The 25,702-nt window shown below is 50.1% G+C and overlaps 1 long non-coding RNA gene across 1 annotated transcript in view; it reads left to right on the top strand.

The window, feature by feature from the left end:
• Positions 1–17,159, top strand: part of LOC132812051 (uncharacterized) — a 52,231-nt gene extending 35,072 nt beyond the window's left edge. The window contains exon 4 of the long non-coding RNA XR_009643460.1: positions 17,093–17,159. This is a non-coding gene — a long non-coding RNA (uncharacterized LOC132812051). The remainder of the gene's footprint in view (positions 1–17,092) is intronic.
• The last annotated feature ends 8,543 nt before the right edge of the window (positions 17,160–25,702 follow it).

The following is a 25,702-nucleotide window of genomic DNA, read 5'->3' as shown; positions in this document are numbered from 1 at the left end:
CCTCGCTGCCTGTCTGTGCGTGTCCTTCCCTCGCTGTGTGTGTGTGTGTATGCCCCCTTCCCTCGCTGTGTGCGTGTCCCCCTCCCTCGCTGTGTATGTGTGTGTGTGTGTGTGTGTGTCCCATCTTGCTGGGTGTGTCCCCCCTCGCGGTGTGCGCGTGTCCCCCTCCCTCAGTGTGTGTGTGTTTGTCCCTCCCTCGCTGTGTGCGTTTCCCTCCCTCACTGTGTATGTGTGCGTGTTCGTCCCTCACTGTGTGTATGTGTGTATGTGTGTGTGTGTGTGTGTGTGTGTGCCCCCGTCCCTCGCTGTGTGTGTGTCCTCCTCTCTCGCTGTGTGCGTGTCCCCCTCCCTCGCTGTGTGCGTGTCCCTCCCTGGCTGTGTGTGCGTGTCCCCCCTCCCTTGCTGTGTGTGTGTGTGTCCCTTTCTCGCTGTGAGTGTGTCCCCCCATCCCTCGCTTTTCTGCGTGTCCCCCCCTCGCTGTGTGCGTGTCCACCCCAGCTGTGTGTGCGTGTGTGTGTCCATCCCTCGCTGTGTGTGTGTGTGTCTCCCTCGCTGTATGTGCGTGTCCGGTCCCTCCCTCGCTTTCCGTGTGCGTGTACCCTCCTCGCTGTGTGCATGTACCCCCATCGCTGTGTGCGTGTCTCCCCCCCTCGGTGTGTACGTGTCCCCCCTCCCTCGCTGTGTGTGTGTCCCCTCCCTCGCTGTGTGTGTGTGTGCGTGTCCCCCCCATCGCTGTGTGCATGTCCCCCCTCGCTGTGTGCGTGTCCCCCACCGCTGTGTATGTGTGTGTGTGTGTGTCCCTCCCTTGCTGTGTCCGTGTCCCCCTCCCTCGCTGTGTGTGTCCCCCCCTCGCTGTGTGTGTCCCCCTCGCTGTGTGTGTGTGTGTCCCCCTCCCTCATTGTGTGTGTGTGTTTGTCTGTCCCTCGCTGTGGGGGTGTCCCTCCCTCGCCATGTATGTGTGCGTGTCCCCCTCGCTGTGTGCGTGTGTGTGTGTGTGCGTGTCCCCCTCGCTGTGTGCGTGTGTGTGTGTGCGCCCCCTTCCCTCACTGTGTGTGTGTGCCCCCTTCCCTCGCTGTGTGTGTGCCCCCTTCCTTGCTGTGTGTGTCCCCCTCGCTGTGTGTGTTTTGTGCGTGTTCCTCCCTCGCTGTGTGTGTGTGTGTGTGTGTGTGTGTGTGTGTGTGTTGTGTCCCCTTTGCTGTGTGTGTGTGTCCCCTCGCTGTGTGTCCCTCCCTGCTGTGTGTGTGTCCCACAATGTGTGTGTGTGTGTGTGTGTGTGTGTGTGTGTGTGCGCATGTCCTCCCCTCACTGTGTGTGTGTCCTTCCCTCGCTGTGTCTGTGTCTGTGTGTGTGTGTGTGTGCGGATGCCTGTTCCCCCCTCCCCTCGCTGTGTGTGTCCATGTCCCTTCCTCGCTCTGTGTGTGTGTGTGTGTGTGTGTGTGTTTGTGTGTGTCTGTCCCCCTTTGCTGCGTGTCTGTGCGTGTCCTTCCCTCGCTGTGCGTGTGTTTGTCCCTCCCTCGTTGTGTGTGTGCGTGTCCCTCCCTTGCTGTGTGTGCATGTCCCTCCCCCCCCCCCACTGTGTGTCTGTGTGTGTGTGTGTGGATGCATATTCCCCCCTTCTCTGTGCGTGTCCGTGTCCCTTCCTCGCGCTGTATATGTCTGTGTGTGTCCTTCCCTCGCTGTGTGTGTGCATGTCCCTCCCTCGCTGTGTGTGCGTGTCCCTCCCTCGCTGTGTGTGCGCGTCCCTCCCTCGTTGTGTGTGTGCGTGTCCCCTCCCTCGCTGTGTGCCTGTCCCCCTCCCTCGCTGTGTGTGTGTCCCCTCCCTCGCTGTGTGTGTGTCCCCCTCCCTCGTGTGTGTGTGTGTGTCCCCTCCCTTGCTGTGTGTGTGTGTATGCGTGCGCGCACGTGTCCCTCCCTTGCTGTGTGTGTGTGTGCGTGTGTATGCATGCGTGCGCGTGTCCCTCCCTCACTGTTTGTGTGCGTGTGTCCCCATCCCTCGCTGTGTGTGTCCCCATCCCTCGCTGTGTGTGTCCCCTCCCTCGCTGTGTGTGTCCCCTCCCTTGCTGTTTGCGTGAACCCTCGCTGTGTGTGCCCCCCCTCGCTGTGTGTGTTTGTGCGTGTGCCTCCCTCGCTGTGTGTGTGTGTGTGTATGTGTCCCCCCTCGCTGTGTGTGTCCCTCCCTGCTGTGTGTGTGTGTGTGACTGTGTGTGTGTGCATGTCCTCCCCTCACTGTGTGAGTGTCCTTCCCTCGCTGTGTCAGTGTGTGTGTGTGTGTGCGGATGCATGTTCCCCCCTTCGCTGTGTGTGTCCGTGTCCCTTCCTCGCTCTTTGTGTGTGTGTGTGTGTGTGTCTGTCCCCCTTCGCTGCCTGTCTGTGCATGTCCTTCCCTCGCTGTGTGTGTGTGTGTATGCCCCCTTCCCTCGCTGTGTGCGTGTCCCCCTCCTTGGTTGTGTGTGCGTGTCCCCCTCCCTCGCTGTGTGCGCACCCCCTCCCTCACTGTGTGTGTCCCCCTCCCTCGCTGTGTTTTTGTGTGTCCCCCTCCCTCGCTGTGTGCGTGTCCCCCTCCCTCGTTGTGTGTGTGTGTGTCCCCCTCGCTGTGTGTGTCACCCCCTCGCTGTGTGTCCCCTCCCTCGCTGTGTGTGCGCGTGTCCCCCTCCCTCGATGTGTGTGCGTGTCCCCCCTCCCTCGCTGTGTGTGCGCGTGTCCCCTTCCACGCTGTTCGTGACACCCCCTCGCTGTGTGCGTGAGTATCCCCTCCATCGCTGTGTGTGTGTGCGTGTGAGTGTCCCCATCCCTCGCAGTGTGTGTGCGGGTGTGTGCCCCCTTCCTTGTTGTGTGTGTGCGCATGTCCCTCCCTTGCTGTGTGTGTGTGTGTGTGTGTGTGTGGTGTGTGTATGCGTGCGCGCGCGTGTCCCTCCCTCACTGTTTGTGTGCGTGTCCCCTCCCTCGCTGTGTGTGTCCCCTCCCTTGCTGTTTGCGTGCCCCCTCGCTGTGTGTGTCCCCCCCGCTGTGCGTGTGCCTCCCTTGCTGTGTGTGTGCGTGTGTGTGTGTGTGTCCCCTTTGGTGTGTGTGTGTGTGTGTATGTGTCCCCCCTCGCTGTGTGTGTCCCTCCCTGCTGTGTGTGTGTCCCTCAATGTGTGTGTGTGCGCGTGTGTGCATGTCCTCCCCTCACTGTGTGTGAGTGTCCTTCCCTCGCTGTGTGTGGTGTGTGTGTGTGTGTGTGTGTGTGTGTGTGTGTGCGTCTGTCCCCCTTCGCTGCCTGTCTGTGCGTGTCCTTCCCTCGCTGTGTGTGTGTTTGTCCCTCCCTCGCTGTGTGTGTGCGTGTGTATGCCCCCTTCCCTCGCTGTGTGTGTGTCCCCCTCCCTCGTTGTGTGTGTGTGTCCCCCTCCCTCGCTGTGTGCGCACCCCCCTCCCTCACTGTGTGTGTCCCCTCCCTCGCTGTTTTTTTGTGTGTGTGTGTGTCCCCCTCGCTGTGTGTGTCCCCCCCTCGCTGTGTGTGTCCCCCCCGCTGTGTGTGTCACCCCACTCGCTGTGTGTGTCCCCCCTCACTGTGTGTCCCCCCTCGCTGAGTGTGTCCCCCCTCACTCGCTGTGTGTGTCCCCCCTCGCTGTGTGTGTCACCCCACTCGCTGTGTGTGTTTGTGCGTGTTCCCCCCTCGCTGTGTGTGTGTGTGTGTGTGCCCCCTTCCCTCGCTGTGTGTGTCCCCCCCTCGCTGTGTGTGTTTGTGCGTGTTCCCCCCTCGCTGTGTGTGCGTGTGTCCCCCTCCCTCGCTGTGTGTGTGCGTGTCCCCCTCCCTCGCTGTGTGTGCGTGTCCCCTCCCACGCTGTTCGTGACACCCCCTCGCTGTGTGCGTGAGTATCCCCCTCCATCGCTGTGTGTGTGTGCGTGTGTGTGTCCCCATCCCTCGCAGTGTGTGTGCGGGTGTGTGCCCCTTCCTTGTTGTGTGTGTGCGCATGTCCCTCCCTTGCTGTGTGTGTGTGTGTGTGTGTGTACGCGTGCGCGCGCGTGTCCCTCCCTCACTGTTTGTGTGCGTGTGTCCACCTCCCTCACTGTGTGCCTGTCCCCCTCCCTCGCTGTGTGTGTCCCGCTCCCTCGCTGTGTGTGTCCCCTCCCTTGCTGTTTGCGTGCCCCCCTCGCTGTGTGTGTCCCTCCCTGCTGTGTGTGTTTGTGCGTGTGCCTCCCTCGCTGTGTGTGTGTGTGTGTGGTGTGTGTATCCCCTTTGCTGTGTGTGTGTGTGTATGTGTCCCCCCTCGCTGTGTGTGTCCCTCCCTGCTGTGTGTGTGTCCCTCACTGTGTGTGTGTGGTGTGCGCGTGTGTGTGCATGTCCTCCCCTCACTGTGTGAGTGTGTCCTTCCCTCGCTGTGTGTGTGTGTGTGTGTGTCTGCGCGGATGCATGTTCCCCCCTTCGCTGTGTGTGTCCGTGTCCCTTCCTCGCTCTGTGTGTGTGTGTGTGTGTGTGTGTCTGTCCCCCTTCGCTGCCTGTCTGTGCGTGTCCTTCCCTCGCTGTGTGTGTGTTTGTCCCTCCCTCGCTGTGTGTGTGCGTGTGTATGCACCCTTCCCTCGCTGTGTGTGTGTCCCCCTCCCTCGTTGTGTGTGTGTGTCCCCCTCCCTCGCTGTGTGCGCACCCTCTCCCTCACTGTGTGTGTCCCCCTCCCTCGCTGTTTTTTTGTGCGTCCCCCTCCCTCGTTGTGTGTGTCGGTGTCCCCCTCGCTGTGTGTGTCCCCCCCTCGCTGTGTGTGTCCCCCCCTCGCTGTGTGTGTCCCCCCACTCGCTGTGTGTCCCCCCTCGCTGAGTGTGTCCCCCCTCACTCGCTGTGTGTGTCCCCCTCCCTCGCTGTGTGTGTGTCCCCTTTCTTGCTGTGTGTGTGCGTGTCCCTCCCTCGCTGTATGCGTGTCCTTCCCTCGCTGTGTGTGTGCGTGTGTCCCCTCCCTCGATGTGCGTGACCCCCACCTCGCTGTGTGTGTGAGTATCCCCCTCCCTCGTGTGTGCGTGTCCCCCCTCGCTGTGTGCGTGTCCCCCCTAGCTGCGTGTGTGTCCCCCCTCCCACGCTGTGTGTGTGCACGTGTACCTCCCTCGCTGTGTGTGCGTCCCACCCCCTCGATGATGGTCCCCCCCTCGCTGTGTGTATCCCCCTCACTTGTTTTGTGTGTGTGTGTGTGTGTGTGCGTGTGTCCCCTCCCTCGCTGTGTGTGTGCGTGTGACCCTCCCTCGCTGTGTGTGCGCGTGTCCCCCTCCTTCCCTGTGTGTGCGTGTCCCCTTCCCTCGCTGTGTGTGCGTGTCCCCCCTCCCTTGCTGTGTGTGCGCATGTCCCCTCCCACGCTGTTCGTGACCCCCCATCGCTGTGTGCGTGAGTATCCCCCTCCATCGCTGTGTGTGTGTGCGTGTCCCTCCCTCACTGTGTGTGTGTGTGTGTGTGTCCCCATCCCTCACTGTGTGTGTGCGGGTGTGTGTCCCCTCCCATGTTGTGTGTGTGCGCATGTCCCTCCCTCGCTGTGTGTGTGTGTGTCCCTCACTCGCTGTGTGTGTGTCCCTCTCCCTCGCTGTGTGTGTGTGTGTGTGTGAGAGTGACCCCTCCCTCGCTGTGTGGGCATGTCCGTGTCCCTCCCTCGCCATGCGTGCGTGTGTGTGTGTGTCCCTCCCTCGCTGTGTGTGTGTCCCTCCCCGTCAGTGTGTGTGTCCCACCCGCTCGCTGTGTGTGTGTGTGTGTGTGTGTACCTTCCTCACTGTGAGTGTGTCCCCCCATCCCTCGCTGTGTGCGTGACCCCCCTCGCTGTGTGCGTGACCCCCCTCGCTGTGAGTGTGTCCCCCCTTCGCTGTGAGTGTGTCCCCCCTCGCTGTATGCGTGTCCCCCCCAGCTGTGTGTGTGTGTGTCTCCCCTCGCTGTGTGCGTGTGTCCATACCTCGCTGTGTATGTGTGTGTGTGTGTGTCTGCCCTCGTTGTGTGCGTATCCCCCCCTCGCTGTGTGTGTGTGTCCATCCCTCGCTGTGTATGTGTGTGTGTGTATGTGTGTGTGTGTCCCCCTCCCTCGCCGTGTGCGCATCCCCTCCCTCGCTGTGTATGTCCCCCTCCCTTGCTGGTTGCGCGCCCCCTCGCTGTCTGTGCGTGTCCTTCCCTCGCTGTCTGTGTGTTTGTCCCTCCCTCGCTGTGTGTGTGTGTGTGTGTGTGCCCCCTTCCCTCGCTGTGTGTGTCCCCCCCTCGCTGTGTGTGTTTGTGCGTGTTCCCCCCTCGCTGTGTGTGCGTGTGTGTGCATGTCCTCCCCTCTCTGTGTGTGTGTCCTTCCCTCGCTGTGTCTGTGTGTGTGTGTGTGCGGATGCATGATCCCCCCTTCGCTGTGTGTGTCCGTGTCCCTTCCTCCCTCTGTGTGTGTGTGTGTGTGTGTGTGTGTGTGTCTGTCCCCCTTCGCTGCGTGTCTGTGCGTGTCCTTCCCTCGCTGTGTGTGTGCGTGTCCCTAAAACATGTTGTGTGTGCGTGTCCCTTCCCCGTGTTGTGTGTGTCCCTCCCTCGCTGTGTGTGCGTGTCCCTCACGTGCATGTGTGTGTGTGTCCCTTCGCTGCATATCTGTGCGTGTCCCCCTCCCTCGCTGTGTATGTGTTTGTCTCTCCCTCGGTGTGTGCCCGTGTCCCTCCCACGCTGTATGTGCATGTCCCTCCCTCCTGTATGTGTGCGTGTTCCTCCCTCGCTGTATGTGCATGTCCCTCCCTCCTGTATGTGTGCGTGTCCCTCCCTCGCTGTATGTGCTTGTCCCTCCCTCGCTGTGTGCGTGTCCCGCACTCGTGTGTGTGTGTGTGTGTGTATGTGTGTGTGTGTGTCTGCATGTCCACCCCTCACTATGTGTGAGTGTCCTTCCCTCGCTTTGTCTATGTGTGTGTGCGCGGATGCATGTTCCCCCCCTCGCTGTGTGTGTCCGTGTACCTCCCTCGCTGTATGTGTGTGTGTGTCCCTCCCTCGCTGTGTGCCTGCGGGTATCTCCCTCCCTGTGTGTGTTTGCGTGTCGCTCCCTTGCTGTGTGTGTCCAATATTTGCACCATCAGTGAACTGGCCATCATAAATTGACTGTGGTATTCAGGAATGTGTGGTTTAAGTTCACCATGAGAAATGCAGTGTTTAATGGACAGATAGAGGGGTGGGTCTGGGTAGGATGCTCTTCAGAGATTTGGAATGGACTGGTTGGGCCGAATGGCCTGATTCCCCACTATGGCGATTCTATTCAGGTTATTGTCCAGCCCTGTCAACCATCCCTGTCTCTTACACCTTGCCTTATCCCCAATATTCTCCTTAACAATGTAATCTCCTCCAGTCGTTAAAACACTCCTTGCCTATGTAAGCTTCTCCAGTCCTTGCAAAGATCGATATGTCTGTCACCTCTTCCTGCTTTTAGAACCCTCCCTATAACTATTACCAATTGGTACAGCACTCCCAATCATTGCTCCCTATTGAAACTCCCAAAAAAACATTTGTATCTCTGAAAACTCATCTGGACTGTCGCAATTTCCCTTTGACAGTTACGTGCTGAGACCTGCTCTATATCAGTGAAGTTATTAAGTCTTGGCAACACTCACTGTTATAACCTCCCTCCAGCTTTACGCCACCGAGGATCTGGAGAAGCTCTTTTCAAACCGACAGCCATCTCTGTGTCTGTAATCTCCTCCAATCCCCAGAATTCATTCCCTCTGAGCTCCTCTGTAAGTCCATTAAACACTCCCTCACACTGTCTGTATCATTGTAACCTTCTCCAAAAACACAACCTTCTCTATCTGTGTAAATCCCTACACCAGTCCATATCCCTCTAAGCTCCATCTAACAATACAACCCTCCATGTTTGTGTATTCACCTTCAGTCCCTACTCACTTCCCTATCTGTGTAACCTTCGCCAGGCTTTTTTGCTTCAGTCTCTTCAACTGTTCCTGTCAGTGTAATATCTTCCAGACCCGAAAACTCCCCTGTCTTTAACTTACTCAGACCACACGACCCTCACTATCTATAACCTACTCCTGTCTGAGAAACCTACCTCTGCAAATTGCTCCAACTCTTCGACTCTCCATAAGCTCCTGCAGCTCTTGCATCCCTCCCTATCTACCAAATCTCTTCCATTCCCTAAACACCAACAGTCTGTGGAGACCCGACCACCATCCCTACCAGTGTCATCCTCTCAGGTCTCTGCAGTATTCCTGATCTGTTGAACTCACTCCATGCCTGTGCCTCTCCCAATCCAGTCCCTACAAAACCCACTATCTATTTAACACCGTCCTGTCACTATCACCCCCATGTCAATGTAGGCTCCTTCTGTGTCTCCACCATCTACCCATCTCCATAACCGTGTCCAGCTCTTACATCACTATCTGTTTAAATATCACCTTCCTCTTGTTTGTGCTATGCTCCCTTATCTGTGAAACTGTTTCTGACCAAAATTGTTTTCCCAGTCTCTGAAAAGAAATCCAGATTCCACAGCCTCTGTAACCCCCAGAACCTAAGCCTTCCTATGTCTATAAACATCTTCAGTCACGACTACCCTGCATATCTCTGTTTGTTCCTCCAGTCGATACAAACCCCTTTATCTCTGTAATCTGCTCAGCTCCCTAAAACAGTCCCTGTCTGTGTAGTCCAGCCCTGTCCTATAATCATCCTTATCCCTGTAAACTTCTCTATCCCTCCCAACATTCCCAACTCCATGAACACCTGTCAGCCCTACAGCTCTCCACATTTCTGTAACCTCCTGTGGGCCTATGGTCCTCCCTCCCTGTGAAACCACCTCCAGTCCCCATATCCCTCCCAATCGGGTACTTTGCTCCAGATCAGACCATTGCTGTCTCTGTAAACACCTCCACTCCTGACAACTCTTCCCATTTGTGTAACCTCGGTCCGACCCCATACTCTCCAGCTTCCTGCACCCACTTCCTGCATTGCAACCAAAACCACATGTTTCTGTAATACCCACCAGTGCTTACACCCTCCCCAACTCAGTAACCACTTGCAGCCCGAACAAAATACCTAAACTGTGAAACCTCTACAATCCTCCCTCCCTCCTCAACTACCTTCATCACCATGTAACCTCACAATTACTGTATCCTCCTTTTGGCACTCCTAATGTCTGCAAAATTATCCTGTCCTGATATCCCTCCCTACCTCTGTAACCCCCGCCACCCTCCAGTGCCCTTCTGGGGAACATGGCAGGGGAGGGAAGATTTGTAGAGTCCGGGCTATGTTACGGAGGTAGAATTCTGGGAATTACAGATTTACTCTAATGTCTGTGGTGTGCAGATTATTGACGAGGACTCTAAAGACAGGATTTATGACTACTTGGAAAACCATAGTTAAATTAGAGACAGTCAGTATGGGTTTGTGTGGGGCAGGTCATGCCTCACAAACCTTATTGAATTCTTTGAGGATATGCAGAATATGTTCATGGCTCATTCAGAAAAGGAGGAAAATTGGGATACAGGGGAAATCTGTCTGTCTGGATACAGGATTGGATGACCCAGAGAAGACAGAGTATGGCAGCAGATGGACAGTATTGTGCCTGGAGCTCAGTGACCAGAGGTGTTCTGTAACAATCTGCTCTGGGACTCTGCTCTTTGTGATTTTTATAAATGACTTGGATGTGGATGTTGGAGAGTGGGTTAGTAAGTTTGCCAATAACATGAAGGTTAGTGGAGTGGTGGGAATGTGGAGGGCTGTTGTAGGTTGCAATGGGACATTGACAGGACACAGAGCTGGGCTGGAAGTGGCAGATGGAGTTAAATCTGGAAAAGTATGAAGTGATTCATTCTGGAAGGTTGAATTTGAATACAGAATACAGAATACAGGGTGAAAGAATACTTGGCAGTGTGGAAGAACAGAGAGATCATGGGGTCCGTGTTCATAAATGCCTCAAAATCGCCACGCACGTTGGTAGGGTTGTTAACAAGGCATACGTTGTGTTGACATTCCTTAGCATCCTGGTGAGAGCACACTTGGAATATTGTGTTCAGTTCTGGTCCCCTGTTTACAGGAAGGCTGTGCAAGTTTTAGAGACCGTACACAGGAGATTTACCAGGATGCTGCCTGGAATGGAGGGAATTTCTTATGAAGAAAAATTGAGGGAGCTAAGACTTTTTTCATTGGAGTGAAGAAGGGGGCGGGGCGACTTTGTGGAGGTGAATAAGATGATAAGAGGCCCAGAGAGAGTGAATAGTCAGAGACTTTTTCTCTGGTGGAATAAATGGCTATTACAGGGCGACATAATTTTAAGGTGATTGGAGGATGGATAAGAGGATAGAGAATGGTAGGTGGTTGGATGGACTGCCAATGGTGGTAGTAAAATTAGACACATATGGGACATTTAATAGACTCTTGGACAGACACATGGATAATAGTAAAATGAAGGGAATGTAGCTGACTTTGATCTTACAGTTGGATAAAATATTGGCATGAAATCATGGCCGAAGGGTCTTGGGCTGAACTGATCTGTGTTCTATGTTCTGTCTGATAAACTGGGTGATAAGATCAGATCAGTGTAAAAGGATATGGCATTCAGGAGGAGCTAGTGAACTGAATACAAAATTTGCTTGATGGTAGTTGACAGAGGGTGATGGGAGACATGTTGTTTTTCTGACTGGAGACATGTGACCAGCGGGGAAGTGGGTCCCCTGTTGTTTGTCATTTGGATAAATGGTTTGGATGGGAATATTGGTTTCCTTGTAAGTAATTGTTTTGGGTGACACTGAAATTGGTGATAAAGTGGACAGTGAAGAAGGTTATCTGTGATACAACAGGATGAACAGTACTGCTGGGAGAGTGGGCTGAAGAATAGCAGATGGAGTTTAATTAGATAGATATGAAGTGTTCCATTTTGGTGAAACAAACCAGGGTGGGACTTGTACAGTTAATGTTCGGGCCCTGGGTAGTGTTGTCAGTCAGTGACCCAGGGATGCAGGTACACAGTTCTTTGAATGTGGTGTCACAGGGAGGCAGGCTGGTGAAGCAGGCGTTTGGGATGTCTACCTTCATTGCGCAGAGCATTAAGAGTAAGAGTTGGGACGTCATGTTGTATCTGTACAAGACATTAATCAGGCCACTATAAAAGCATCGTTGATCAGTGGGAATAACACATCTGATTCACTGACCTCCTTTAGGGAAGGACATCAAATATTCTAACCTGGTCTGGCTAACATTGGACTCCAGACCCACAGCAATATGGCTGACTCTGAGCTGCCCTCTGGGTAATTAGCAGTGGGGTCAAAGAACGTTGTTCCAGGCAGTGACACTCACATTCCATGAATGAATAAATAAAAATATCTATGTCCCTCCCTATCTCTGCAAACCCCTCCAGCTGCAGCAATTCAGACTGGCTTTGTAACACCCTGACCACTCTCTGTAACACTCTCACCATCTCCAGCACCTTCACCTCTCCCTGTTCGTATCGTGTCAATGTTCCCCTTCCCACAGCCCTCCTCCTGCGAGCAGACCCTTTGCAATCCATTAACATTTACTCCTAAAACACTCTCTCACTTCAGGATTTGAAGTACTTTTTGGTGATCTTCTCAGCCTCATAATCTAGTATGATCCATTTTGTCCTGAGTGAGGGATCAGTGGGAATTTCTTGCTGAGGTTTTTACTGTTTCAATTGAATGTCCTTTTGTTGAGTGTTTTGCATTGTCCCTTCAAATGTTTTCCACTGTTCATTTACAGGCACATATTTCAGTCTGTTTAGCTTGTTTACCTTGGTCAGTTCTCCTCTCAAACTCATGTCATTGGCTATTTTTGTTTCTAGTTGTAGCTTGTCCTTTTCGTGATTCACTTTAAAACTTTATATTTCTTTAAACTGCACTTTATCACAATTTCCTGAAGGATCTCTGCAGGTGACATTACTCATTCACTAAGTTTCATTACATGGTCGCTCTGCGATAGTTATGTCCCTTAACAGTTGCACAATGTGTTTTTCAAAGAAACACTGAAAAGAAAATAACCGTACTCCTCTTCCAATGTCAATGTTGTCAGTGTGATTGTCCCAGATTATACAAATATTGAAGATTTCCAAAATGATCACAATGCCTTTGTTAAAAAATTCCAATGATTTCCTGTTTAATGCAGTGATGAGCAACGAAATACTGTTTGGTGGCTAAAACTGTTCTGCTGCTTGTGTCCTCTGCAAGTAGTAGCCAGAATTTACATTCAGACTGACTCTACTTCATGATCTGATGCCAAATGCTTTCTCTGTAATGCCTTTGTTATCCATTATTGTTAACGTTGCCCATTTTGCCTGAGTTTTCACGAGATTACGAACCACTGAATATTTTTGTTCACCCTTTATCCATGTCTCCCTGGTGTCTAAATCTCTTCTATCTCTGTGTCACTAATCCATCGACCTTATTGCAGTAACGTTGTCCATTAAAAAAAACATGATATACTGTCTTCCACAATTTTCTGTCACAAATCTATTTGCTGATGTACAATTTTAGTAAAACTCTGTCCCATCCTGTTCCTTTCTGCTTGTCTTCAGCCACATTCCCATACTGCTCCCATACTTCAACTTTTCCCTTTGTATTTGGAAAGCTCCTTTCACCTGCATCCTCTCTGTCAGTTTAATGCCCTGTCCATAAACCTACCGATATGACTGGCTAGGACACAGGTCCCAGCACAGTTCCAGGGGGACCATCCTAATAGCTTTTTTTTATAAATCAGCTGTGGGATGTGGGTTTCTCTGGCTGACCAGCCTTTCTTGCCCAACCCTAGAAGCCCTTGAACTGAGTAACTTGCTCGGCCATTTCAGAGGGTCAGTGAGAGGCAAACACTTTGCTGTGGGTATGTCGTGCAGACCACGTCAGGATGGGCAGATGTCCTTCTCGAAAGGACAAGGGTTTGGGTTTGTTATACATCAGTAATGGTTTCATACTTAATTGTGGATTGTTAATAATTAATTTTCAAATTATTGATTTCAAATGTCTCCTTTTCAGATGGTGGGATTCAATCCTGCCTCCCCTGAACATTAGCTGAGGTTTTGGATACATTCTCTCACAGTAATACCACTAGGCCATCACTTCACCTTCTCACTGGGTGCTCATTCCTAAGCACTGATACAAGGGCATCATGAAGCTAAACCCATTCTTCCAACATGGCTGTGTGATCCTGGCATCTTCCAGCAATCTGGGACTATTACTTCATATCGCTCCATTTTCCAGATCTCTGTGGGACTTCGTGCCATTCTCCATGTGTAACCCTCACTGCATCTGTTTAATTTCCCATTCTGTCCATTTCTCTGTCTCCTGTAGATACTCAGGAAAGTCCTGCCTCAATAGCCTTCCCAGCTGCTGGGTGGATCGTCCATCACCACATTGCACGCAGTTGGTCTGCCAGAGAGAGACAAAGGGCAGGGAGATCTGGAGCCTTCAATAAATCCTGTAGCGAGGTAATGTCACCCACAGTGCACAGAGCAAAGAACAATGAGAGGACTCCAAACATCTGTTAACACAACATGACATAGACACAGTGTTGGAGGGGAGCACAGTACACACACACACACACCACTCCCAGGCTCAATCACCGCCCCAACATAAGTTCTGATATATTAAAACTCACTACTCTGCAACAGTGTATCTATGGCATGTCTTGTGGTCCAGTGTCTTCAATAATTTTTAATTCCTGTAGCAGATCCTATCTCTGTAACCTCCTCTCTTCCCAATAGCCCCTCCACATATTTGAAATGCATTTGAAAAGCCCTTCATCGGGAACAGAGGCAGGGTGCCTGCAGAGTGGGGAGATAAATGAGAGGGTGTTACAATAGGTGAATGGGGTGCAGAAGAAGGTGATAGGTCAGAGTGGAGGATGGGGGAAGGTAGCAATGAGTACAGTGGGTGAATGGGGTGGGGATGGGGGTGATAGGTCAGAGATGAGGATGGAGTGGATAGGTGGGAAGGGAAATAAGCCATTAGGACAGGTCATGAGGGCGGTGCTGAGCTGGAAGGCTGGAGGTGGGGTGAGATGGGGAAGGGGAAATCAGGAAACTGGTGAAGTCCATATTGATGCCCTGGGGTTGAAGTGTTCCGTGGCGGAAGGTGAAGCGTTCTTCCTCCAGGCGTTGGGTGGTGAGGGAGCGGCGGTGAAGGAGGCACAGGACCTGCATGTCCTCGGAGAGTGGGAGGGGGAGTTGAAATGTTGAGCCACAGGGTGGTGGGGTTGATTGGAATGGGTGTACCAGAGATGTTCCCTAAAGCGCTCTGCTAGGAGGTGTCCAGTCTCCCCAATGTAGAGGAGACCGCATCGGGAGCAGCGGATACAATAAATGATATTGGTGGATGTGCAGGTAAAACTTTGATGGATGTGGAAGGCTCCTTTTGGGGCCTTGGAAAGAGGTGAGAGAGGAAGTGTGGGCACAGGTTTTACAGTTCCTGCGGTGGCAGGAGAAGGTACCAGGAAGGAAGGGTGGGTTTTGGGGGGCGTGAAACTAACCACGTAGTCAATGAGGGAATGGTCTTTGCATAAAGTGGAGAGGGTTGGGGAGGGAAATATATCACTGGTGGTGGGGTCCGTTTGGAGGTGGCGGAAATGGCGGCGGAGGATTTGGTTTATGTGAAGGTAGGTAGGGTGAAAGGTGAGCACCAGGGGCATTCTGTCCTTGTTACGGTTGGAGGGATGGGGTTTGAAGGCGGAGGTGCGGGATGTGGACGAGATGCATTGGAGGGCATCTTTTACCATGTGGGAAGGGAAATTCCGATCTCTAAAGAAGGAGGCTATCTGGTGTGTTCTGTGGTGGAACTGGCCCACATGGGAGCAGGTACGGCGGAGATGGAGGAATTGGGAATAGGGGTTGGGAATTTTGCAGGCGGTGGGGTGGGAAGATATGTAATCTAGGCATCTGTGGGAGTCGGTAGGTTTGTAAAAAATGTCGGTGTCAAGTCAGTTGTCATAAGGGGATGGAGAGTGCCAGGAAGGGGAGGGAGGTATCAGAGATGGTCCAGGTAAATTTAAGGTCAGGGTGGAATGTATTGGTGAAGTTGATGAATTGCTCAACCTCCTCGCGGGAGCACGAGGTGGCGCCAATGCAGTCATCAAAGTTGCGGAGGAAGACGTGGGAAATGGTGCCATTGTAACTCCAGGAGACGGACTGTTCTACGTAGCCAACAAAGAGACAGGCATAGCTGGGGCCCATGCGGGTGCCCATGGTTACCCCTTTGGTCTGGAGGAAGTGGGAGGATTTGAAGGAAACATTGTTAAGGGTGAGGACCAGTTCAGCCAAACGAATGAGAGTATCGGTGGAAGGGTACGGTTGTGGACTTCGGGAGATGAAGAAACGGAGGGCTTTGGAGGTCCTGGTCATGGTGGATGGAGATGTAGAGGGATTGGATATCCACTGTGAAGATGAGGCGTTGGGGGCCAGGGAAACGGAAGTCTTGGAGGAGTGGAGGGTGTGGGTGGTGTCGCGAACGAATGTGGACAGTTCCTGGACTGGAGGATAGGACAATGTCGAGGTAGGTAGACATGAGTTCGGTCGGGTAGGAGCATGCTGAGACAATGGGTCGGCCAGGGTGGTCAGGCTTGTGGATCGTGGGAAGGAGGTCGAACCGGGCAGTGGGGGATCCCGGACAATCAGGTTGGAAGCTGTGGGTGGGAGATCTCCTCCTGAGGTGATGAGGTTCTGTATGCTCTGGGAGATGACGGTTTGGTAATGGGAGGTGGGTCATGGTAAAGGGGGTGGTCGGAGGAGGTGTCTTTGAGTTGGCATCATGGCTTCAGTGGTGTAGAGGTCAGTGCGCCAGACTCCCACTGCACCCCCTTTATCTGCTGGTTTGATGGTTAGGTCGGGATTGGAGCAGAGGGAGTGGAGGGCTGCACGTTGTGAGGGTGAGAGGTTGGAGTGGATGAGGGGGTAGATAGGTTGAGGCGGTTAATGTCTCGGTGAAAGTTGGAAATGAAGAGATCGAAGGCAGGTAATAAGCCAGCTTGGGGTGTCCAGGTGGATGGAGTGTGTTGGAGGCCGGAAAAGGGGTTCTCAGAAAATAGGCGGGAGTTTTCATTATCAAAATAAGCTCTGAGGCGGAGGCGGTGGGAGAAGTGTTCGATGTCACGGCGTATATTAAATTAATTGATGTTTGGACGGAGGGGAATAAAGGTGAGGCCTTTGCTGAGGACTGATCATTCGTCATCAGTGAGGGGGAGGTCGGGGGGATGGTGAAAACTCGGCAGGACTGGGAGCTGGGACCAGGCGTAGGTGTGGAGCTGGGGGAGGGGACGGAGCCTGTAACTGGAGTGGTTGTTGTGTTAGGGGGGATGGGGATGGAGTCATGAGCAGGGGTGTTGCTCCTTTCAGGGTTCTCGGGGCAGGGATGGTGACAGTGGGACCTGGGGGTGGTGTCAGCAGAATGCAGGTGAGTGGTGTTGGTGGGGACAGAAGTGTTGGCAAACACGGCAGTGGGGGGGCGCGGAAGTCATTGAGTGTGTGACATCAGCGATGATGTGAGGGGCGGAAGTGATGTCACTTGTGGTGTATGAGGAATGCTGAGGGGCGGAAATGGCATTTACTTTATTTTAACCAATAATTTCCTGTCACAAATCTGTTTGATAATGTCGTATTTTAATTAAACTCCGTCCTTTACTGTTTCTTTCTTTTGGTCTTCATCCACATCTCCATGGTGTTCCAATATTTCAACCTTTCTCTTTGGTCTTGGGAATTTCCATTCACCTCAGACCTGTCCCCCTCCTCATCTGTGTCCGTTTATAGCACACTGCATAATCCTGGTACCAGAGGAGCCTATCCCAATAAAATAGCTCTGTCCTCCCTGAGTACTGGGAGCAGTGCTCACTGGTCAGAACCACTTCTAATGATACCATTGTGTGATCCTGACACCTTCCAGCACTCTGCTGATATCACTCAGTCTCTCTCCATGTGATATCCCTCACTGTGTGGGTCTAATTGCTGCCTCGGTCAGTGCCTCTCACTCTTGCAGCTACTCCAGATCCTGAGCCAACAGCATTCTCCACTCCAGAGGGAAGCAACTGCACAGTCCATAGATGCAGACTGGGATTTTCCAGATCTCTGTGGGACTCAGTGACATTCTCCATGGGTAACCTTCATTGCATTAGTCTAATTTCCCATTCTGTCTACTTCTCTGTCTCCTGTAGGTATTCCTGATGTCCCTGACTCAACAGAATTCCCAATTCCTGTCTCGTCCATCACCACATTGAAGACGGTTGGTCAGCCAGAGAGAGATGGAGAGTGAGATCTGGATCCTTCAGTAAATCCTGCAGCCGGTAAGATCACTCACAGTAAACAGTACAGGGAGGGGTTCATGGGCATTAATTCAGTCCCTGAGGGCATGATGTAGGAACAATGCTGGGCAAGGAACATGAGAAAAATCTCAGGCTTCATTATCACCACCTTCTCTGTAAATTCATCTGTTCCACAGAACCCTCCCTATGTCTGTCATTTTCTCCACTATCTGTTTCATTGATACCACTTCCCCTATCTCTATCAGCCCCTACAATCCTGCTTATCCCTGTAAGCTCCTCATATCAGTAAAACTCTCCAAGTTTCTGCCTTTGCCTTTAATCCTTGGTTCTGTCACATCTCTCCTTAACTGAAGAAAAACAACTCCTCAGTTCCTTAAGCCATCCCTGTCAGTGTAGTCCTTTCCAGACCTGAAAAACCTCCCTGTCTTTGTGACTTTTTTGAACTCCTACTGCTTTCATGATCTCAGTAACCTTCCCCGTCATGACAACAAAAAAGCTCTGTACCTTAGTAACCTCCTCCAGCTGTTAGACTCCTCCTTATCTCTGGGCACAAAGCAGAGTGACCCTGCTTCTCTCATAAATTAGTTTCTGCATTTCTAATGATGACTATGAGCTCTTCCTGTCTCTGAAACGCACTCAGTCTCTGTAAACTCTGCTGGTCCCAATTGATGTAATTTCCTTCAGTAACTACAAACCTTTATACCTTTAATCTCCTCCAGACGCAACCATACAGTTTATTTCTATAACCCCCATGAGTGATACAGTCATAGACACGTACGGCATGGAAACAGACCCTTCGGTCCAACCCGTCCATGCCGACCAGTTATCCCAACCCAGTCTAGTCGCACCTGCCAGCACCCGGCCCATATCCCTCCAAACCCTTCTAATCATATACCCATCCAAATGCCTCTTAAATGTTGCAATTGTACCAGCCTCCACCACATCCTCTGGCAGCTCGTTCCATATCTCTGTGTGAAAAAGCTGCCCCTTAGGTCTCTTTTATATCTTTGCCCTCTTACACTAAACCTATGCTTTCGAGTTCTTGTCTCCCTGACCCCAGGGAAAAGACTTTGTCTATTTATCCTATCCTATCCATGCCCTCATAATTTTGTAACCCTCTGTAAGGTCACCCCTCAGCCTCCGATGCTCCAGGGAAAACCACCCCAGCCTGTTCAGCCTCTCCCTGTAGCTCAAATCCTCCAACCCTGGCAACATCCTTATAAATCTTTTCTGAACCCTTTCAAATTTCACAACAATTCTTCCGATAGGAAGGAGACTGGAATTGCATAAAATATGCCAACAGTGCCCTAACCAATGTCCTGTACAGCCGCAATATGACCTTCCATCTCCTGTACTGAATACTCTGACCAATAAAGAAAAGCATACCAAATGCCACCTTCACTATCCTATTTACCTGCGACTCTACTTTCAAGGAGCTATGAACCTGCACTCCAAGGTCTCTTTGGTCAGCAACACTCCGTAGGACCTTACCATTACGTGAATAAGTCCTGCTCAAACTTGGTTTCCCAAAATGCAGCACATGCATTTATCTGAATTGAACTCCATCTGCCAGTTAGCCCATTGTCCCGTCTGGTCCAGATCCTGTTGTAACCCTCTTCGCTGAACACTAGACTTCCAATTTTGGTGTCATTTGCAAACTTACTAACTGTACCTCTTATGCTCGCATCCAAATCATTTATGTAAATGACAAAAGTAGAGGACCCAGCACCAACCCTTGTGGCACTCCACTGGTCACAGGCCTCCAGTCCTAAAAACAACCCCCACCACCACTCTCTGTCTTCTACCTTCGAGCCAGTTCTGTATCCAAATGGCTAGTTTTCCCTGTATTCCAGGAGATCTAACCTTGCTAATCAGTCTCCCATAGGGAACCTTGTTGAATGCCTCACTGAAGTCTACATAGATCACATCTATCACTCTGCCCTCCTCAATATTCTTTGTTACTTCTTCAAAAAACTCAATCAAGTTTATGAGACATGATTTCCCATACTGAAAATGTGTTGCTGGTTAAAGCGCAGCAGGTCAGGCAGCATCCAAGGAACAGGAAATTTGACGTTTCGGGCACAAGCCCTTCATCAGGAATTCCGGATTCTAGATGATTTCCCACGCACAAAGCCAAGCCAGTCCTTGCCTTTGCAAATACATGTGCATCTTGTCCCTCAGGATTCCCTCCAACAACTTGCCCACCACTGAGTTCAGGCTCACTGGTCTATAGTTCCCTGGCTTGTCCTTACCACCCTTGTTAAACAGTGGCACCACGTTTGCCAACCTCCAGTCTTCCGGCACCTCACCTGTGATTATCGAGGATACAGATATTTCAGCAAGAGGCCCAGCAATCACTTCTCTAGCTTCTCACAGATTTCTCGGGTACACCTGATCAGGTCCTGGGGATTTAATCACCTTTAACCGTTTGTAGACATCCAGCACTTCCTCCTCTGTAATCTGGACATTTTGAAAGATGTCACCATCGATTTCCGTATAGTCTATATCTTCCATATCCTTTTCTACAGTAAATACTGATGCAAAATATTCATTTAATATCTCTGCCATTTTCTTTGGCTCCACACAAGGGTAGCCTTGCTGATCTTTGTGGGGCCCTATCCTCTCCCTAGTTACCCTTTTTTCCTTAATATATTTGTTAAAACCCTTTGCATTCTCCTTAATTCTATTTGTCAGATCTATCTCATGTACGCATTTTGCCCTCCTGATTTCCCTCTTAAGTATACTCCTACTTCCTTTATACTCTTCTAAGGATTCCCTCGAACTTTCCTGTCTATGCCTGACATGTGCTTCCTTCTTTTTCTGAACCAAACGCTCAATTGTTCAGTCATCCAGAATTCCCTATACCTACCAGCCTTCCCTTTCACCCTGATAGGAATATACTTTCTCTGGATTCTTGTTATCTCATTTCTGAAGGCTTCCCATTTTCCAGCCGTCCTTTTAGCTGTGAACATCTGCCTCCAATCAGCTTTCAAACGTTCTTGCCTAATACCGTCAAAATTGGCCTTTCTCCAATTTAGAACATCAACTTTTAGATCTGGTCTATCCTTTTCCATCACTATTTTAAAACAAATAGAATTATGTCGCTGGCCCCAAAGTGTTCCCCCACTGACACCTCAGTCACCTGCCCTGCCTTATTTCCTACGAGTAGGTCAGGTTTTGCACCCACTCTAGTAGGTACATCCACATACTGAATCAGAAAATTGTCTTGTACACACTTAAGAAATTCATCTCCATCTAAACCTTTAACACTATGGCAGTCACTGTCAATGTTTGGAAAGTTAAAATCCCCTACCATAACTACCCTATTATTCTTACAGATAGCTGAGATCTCCTTACAAGTTTGTTTCTCAATTTCCCTCTGACTATTGGGGGGTCTATAATACAATCCTAATAAGGTGATCATCCCTTTCTTATTTCTCCGTTCCACCCAAATAACCTCCCTGGATGTATTTCTGGGAATATCCTCCCTCAGCAGGGCTGTAATGCTATCCCTTATCAAAAATGCCACTCCCCCTCCTCTCTTGCCTCCCTTTCTATCCTTCCTGTAGCATTTGTATCCTGAAACATTAAGCTGCCAGTCCTACCCATCCCTGAGGTATGTTTCTGTAATTGCTATGATATCCCAGTCCCACGTTCCTAACCATGTCCTGAGTTCATCTGCCTTCCCTGTTAGGCTCGTTGCATTGAAATAAATGCAGTTTAATTTATTCGCTCTACCTAGTCCCTGCCAGTCCTGACTGTTTGACTCACTTCTGTTCTCAGCCGTACCTGTCTCAGATCCAGCTCCCTAAATCCTCCCTGTGATTGTTACCACGTCCCATCCCTGCATTCCTCCAAATCCCTGTAAAGTCCTCCAATTCCTAAAACCCGCCCTGTATCTGTCACCTGTCCCAACTTCCACAACCCTCCCTATCTCTGTAAGATACCACCCCCGTCCCAGTTACTACAGCCCGCTGTATCACTAAATGCCATCGTCACTATAATATCAGAGTACGTGTGAAAGCAGGAACACTGTACTGGGTTAGATTATCAGCCCTGATCATATTGAATGGTGGGACCGACTCTGTGTTCAAATGGTCGATACATGCTCTTCTTTCCTGTGCTTCTCTATAAACTTACTATCTATATCACCTCCTTCAGTACCCACAGCCCTCCCTATCTCCATACACTCCTTCAGTCCCCACGACTCTTCCTATCCATGTAACCTGAATCCTTCCCCACAAACCTCCCTAACTCCATAAACTCCAAAAGGCCCTACGACCCTCCCAATCTCCATAATCTCATCCATTTCTGACGACCCTCCCATTCAGAGTAACCTCCTTCAATTCCCATGATCCTCCTGATCTGTGCAACTTCCTTCTGGCCCAACAGCCATGCAGATCTCTTTGTCCCCTTTCAGGCCCCACAGCACTCCCTATCTCCATGATGTTCTTCAGTCACCACTGCACACACTATCTCCATAACCTCATACAGTCCCCACATCACTCCCTATTTTCATAATGTCCTTCAGTCCCCATGACCTTCCTTATTTCCAAAACATCTATTACCTGGTGAACCTGTAAGCTCCCTTTTTCAGTTTGTTAAACACGAACCCCCATAACCCTTTTTGCTGCCAGTCTGAAACCAAACAGTGTTAGCCTGACAGTAGGTCGGGAGCTAAAATATGTTTGAAAGGATATGTCAGTGAACAATAACTGGACCCCCAGAAACACTTATAATAAAAAGAGAATGTGGCTTTAAGCCTGTAGGATTGTATTTTTATTGGCGTGAGTATAAATGGCAGAGTAGATACGGGTGTAGGGGTCGTTGTACCGAGGATACGGTTTATTTGAATTTTCAGAAACCTTTACACAAGTTTCAATAAAGGCTAAAGAGTAACTTGGTAGAAAATAGGGCACCTTACCTTGAGGTGGTTGAGGTATTAGACAAAATAGTGATGTCAGTATTTAGTGTGGAGAAAGACATGGAATCTCGGGAACTTGAGGAAATGAATAGTGATGTCTTGGAAAGAATCCTCAACAGAGAAGAGAAAGTGCTGGAATCTTAAAGCAAATAAAGGTAGATCAATCCTCAATAGCTCATTCAGTCTATCCTTGAATATTCATGGGAAGCTAGGGAAGAGATTGTGGTGTCCCTAACAGAGATATTTATATTATCAATAGACACAATGAGTTACCGGAAGAGTGGAGGGTGCCTAATGCTATTCCATCACTTTAGGTCTGCAGGGAAAAACCAGAGAATAACAGCCCAGTGAGCCAGTGCTAGCTAAGTTGTTGGAGGAGATTAGGAGAGAAAGGAGCGACATATATTTGCAAAGGCAAGGGCTGATTAGAGATACTCAGCATGGCGTTGTGAGTGGGAAACCGTATTTCACAAACTGGATTGACTCTTCGAGGAGGTGGCCAAGAGATAGATGAAGGCAGAGCAGTCAGCGTTGTCTACGTGGACTTCAGCAAAGCATTTGACAAGGTTCCAAGGGATGTAGCACATCTCGTCAAGATGAAGAATGAAGCTAAACCGAAGGTTGAGGAACGAAGGATCAGAAGCAGGGCTCTAGAGAGTTACATGGGCCAGCACGGTGGCTTAGTCGTTAGCACTGCTGCCTCATAGCACCAGGGACGCGATTACAATTCCAGCCCCGGGCGACTGTCTGTGTGGAGTTTGCACATTCTCCCCATGTCTGTGTGGGTGTCCAACAGGTGCTCCGGTTTCCACCCACAGCCCAAAGATGTGCAGGTTAGGTGAATCAGCCATGCGTTATTCAAGAAAGGGAATAGAGATAATCCTGGGAACTACAGACCTGTCAGTCTTCTGTCTGTGATGTGCAGATTATTGGAGACTCTGAGATACAGGATTTATGATTCCTTGGAAAACCATAGTTTGATTAGAGAAAGTCAGCATTTGTAAGGGACAGGTCATGATCACAAATCTTATTGCATCCTTTGAGAATGTGACAAAACACATGTATGGCTCATTGAGAAAGAACAATGCATGGGATATATGGAAACCTGTCTGTCTGGATACAGAATTCCTGGCCCATAGAAGACAGAGGGTGATGCATTCAGCCTGGAGCTCGGTGACCAGTGGTTTTCTGCACGGAGAGGTTACAGGACGTCTGCTTTTGGTAATTTTATGAATGACTTGGATGTGTGAGTGGAAGATTGGGTTAGTAAGTTTCTCAATGACATGAAGGTTGGTGGAGTGGTGAATAGTGTGGATGTCTATTGGAGATTGCAATGGGACATTGACAGGATGTAGAGCTGGGCTGAGAAGTGGCAGATGAAGTCAAATCTGGAAAAGTGTGAAGTGGTGTATTTTGGAAGGTGAGACTTGAATGCAGAATACAGGGATAAAGGCAGAATACTGGATAGTGTGGAGGAACAGATCAATCTTGGGTTTCATGACCAGAGATCCATCAAATTTGCCACCAAGCTGAGAGTGTTGTTAAGAAAGAATATGTTGTATCGGCTTTCATTAGCTGGGGGATTGAGTTTTAAAGCCATGCGGTTATGCTGCAGCTCTATACAGCCTTGTTTAGATCCCAATTAGAATATTGTGTTCAGTTTTGATCCCTTCATTACAGGAAGGATGTGGAAGTTTTAGAGAGGGTAAAGAGGAGATTTACCAGGATGCTGCCTGTACTGGAGAGCATGTCTTATGAAGAAAGGTTGAGGGAGCTAAGGCTTTTCTCATAGGAATGAAGAAGAGTGTGCTGTGATTTGATAGAAGTCAACAAGATGGTGTGAGGCAAAGATAGAATGAACAGTGAGAGACCTCTTTATCCCACGACATACATGGTACCAGGGGGCATAATTATAAGGTGATTGGAGGATGTGTAAGGGGAGATTTCAGATGTAGGTCCTTTACACACAGAGTGGTGGGTGGGTAGAATGAGATATTTTAACAGACTCTTGGATAGGCACATGGATGGTAGCAAAATGAAGGGTATGTAGGTTAGTTTGATCTTACCGTCGGGTCAAAGATGGGCATGGCTTCATGGCCGAAGGGTCCTGTGCTGTACTGTTCTGTGTTGTATGTTCTGTTTGGTAAACTGTGTAATAAGCTCAGATCAGTGTAAAAAGGTATAGCATTCAGGAGGAGCTAGTCAATTGGATACAATATTGGGCTTGATGGTAGGAGACAGAGGGTGATGGGAGACATGTTGTTTTTCTGACTGGAGACATGTGACCAGTGCTGTAGTGGGTCCCCTGTTATTTGTCATTTGGATAAATGGTTTGGATGGGAATATTGGTTTTGTGGTAAGTAAGTTTTTTGAGTGACACTGAAATTGTTGGTAAAGTGGACAGTGAAGAAAGTTGTCTATGATACAACAAGATTAACAGTACTGCTGGGATAGTGGGCTGAAGAATAGCAGATGGAGTGTTCCAATGTTGTGAAACAAACCAGGGCGGGACCTGTACAGTTAATGTTCGGGCCCTGGGGAGCGGTGTCAGTCAGAGACCCAGGGATGCAGGTACACAGTTCTTTGTAAGTGGTGTCACAGGTAGACAGGCTGGTGAAGCAGGCGTTTGGGGTGGTTACCTTCTTTGGGCACAGCACTGAGAGTAGGAGTTGGGAGTTGGGATGTCATGTTGTGGCTGTACATAAAAGCATTGTTGACCAGTAGGAAGTACTCATCTGTTTCACTTACATCCTTTAGAGAAGAACATCTGACATTCTAACCTGGTCTGGCCTGCACGGGACACCAGATCCACAGCAATATGGCTGACTCTGTGCTATACTCTGGGTAATTAGCAGTGGGGCAAAGAACGTTAGTCCAATCAGTGACATCCACATCCCATGAATGAATAAATAAAAATACCTATGTCCCTCCCTACCGCTGCAAACCTCTCCAGCTGCAGCAATCTGTACTGGCTTTGTAACACCGTTCAGGCCCTGACCACTCTCTGTAACACTCGCACCACCTCCAGCATCTTCAGCTCTCCCGGTTCCTGTTGTGACATAAAACCTTGACAATTATTCCCTCTTCCATCAGATCTCCTCCTGCGAGCAGATCCTTTGCAATCCCTTTAAAACTTACTCCTAAAATATTCTCTCACTTCAGGACAAAGTACATTTTGGTGATCCTCTAAGCCCGATTATCTAATATGATCCTTTTTACTTGAGTGAGGGACCGATGGGGATTTCTTGCTGAGGATTTGTCTGTTTCAATGGAATGTCCTTTTGTTGAGTGTTTTACACTGCTCCTTCAAATGTTTTCCACTGCTCATTTACAGGCACATATTTCAGTCTGTTTAGCCTGTTTACCTTGGTCAGTTCTCCTCTCCAACTCATGTTATTGGTTATTTTTGTTTCTACTTGTAGCTTGTCCTTTCTGTGAATCATTTTAAAACTTTATCTTTCTTTAAACTGCACTTTATCACAATTTCGCAGAGGATCTCTCCCGGTGACATTACTCATTCACGAAGTTTGATCACGGTCGCTCTGAGATAGTTTTGTCCCTCGCCAGTTGCACAATTT

The sequence above is a fragment of the Hemiscyllium ocellatum genome, unplaced genomic scaffold (genome assembly GCF_020745735.1).
Source record: "Hemiscyllium ocellatum isolate sHemOce1 unplaced genomic scaffold, sHemOce1.pat.X.cur. scaffold_255_pat_ctg1, whole genome shotgun sequence".
Lineage (NCBI taxonomy): Eukaryota > Metazoa > Chordata > Chondrichthyes > Orectolobiformes > Hemiscylliidae > Hemiscyllium > Hemiscyllium ocellatum.
The sequence above is the reverse complement of the archived record's forward strand: the minus strand, read 5'-3'. Positions and strand labels throughout refer to the sequence as shown.